Source organism: Corticium candelabrum, chromosome 15 (genome assembly GCF_963422355.1).
Source record: "Corticium candelabrum chromosome 15, ooCorCand1.1, whole genome shotgun sequence".
NCBI classification, from domain to species: Eukaryota; Metazoa; Porifera; class Homoscleromorpha; order Homosclerophorida; family Plakinidae; genus Corticium; species Corticium candelabrum.
In genome coordinates this window covers 3,051,842-3,053,045 of record NC_085099.1, presented here as the reverse complement: position 1 = coordinate 3,053,045, position 1,204 = coordinate 3,051,842, and positions in this window count along the sequence as shown.

Sequence of the window (1,204 nt, the reverse complement as noted above, 5' to 3'; positions counted from 1 at the left end):
CTCCCTTTCCAGGAACGAAGTGGCTACAGGTACGGGCCCGTACCCCCAACTTGCTCCGGCTACGGGTACGGCACACTGGTCACATGACGCGACACGCTGGTCACATGACAGCTTTGCTTTTCTGACGCTTGCGCATTGTTTGCACGTGCCGGTGACTGTCTGCACGTGCAGACTTCAAAGTTACCCGCGTAAATCTCCCCCGCGCAAGTGTGCTCTGACCACCGCCAGTTTCTTTCGCGCCCAAATGTTTGCGAATTTCTCAAGCTCGACAATCAAGAGCAGGTTAGATAGTCAGTGACTGAAGCCGTACATACATGATGAGCGGTTCCGATAACGATTCACACTCGTAGGTCTATCAGAGAGCTGACCAGGCAGGAATGCGGTAGACTGAAGTTTCCTAGTGTGAGTCCAGAGCAGGGTCAGGTCATCACTGTCCCCAGAAGCACTCTTTTCAGCAACCCCCACACCAGTACTGGATGCCCAGTGAGTCTGTGTGCAGAAGACTAGCCGGAAAGATCAATCAAGACTGTGACTGTAAAGATGAAATCCAGGCTGCTGGATTCGAATTTTGTTTAGTGTATTTGATCTTGATGGATTAGAGAGTTCCTAGCAATACACGAAGTCAAATTCATCGCCTCACAGGTAAATTTGATTGATGCAAGAAAGAACACATTGTTTGTCGTGCTGACCCTTGCATACATACACTTGACATGAATTTCACAGGAGCATGCACGCACATGTATCTGGTAAATATAAGGGTTTACACATTCAGTTGGTGCCAACAATACTACTGACTTGGAAAAAATACCGTAATTCACACCACTCTGTGCCCTCTGTCATTTATTGTAATACATCTTCAACGTAGATACAGAACATACTTTAAAAAACCAGCAACAGGTCTCAAAGCAAACTACCATATGCTCTACAGACACTATATAAAGCAACCTCTAATCTTCAAATATAAAGTAGTCACCTCTTTCTCGCCTAACGAAGATACAGAATTGACAATAAATATATCATTCCTCTTGTCCTAATTCAGCTGCTTCTAGGGAAGCCTCTAAAGAAGTACTCATTGATGATTGATTTCCGAAATGTGAATTAGTTCCTCATACTTTGCGACTCAATTCCCTCTTTGAACAGAATAATCAGCTTACCACAAAAAATTTCTTTCAGCATGAGTAAAGTATGGTCCTAGGAGGAAAGT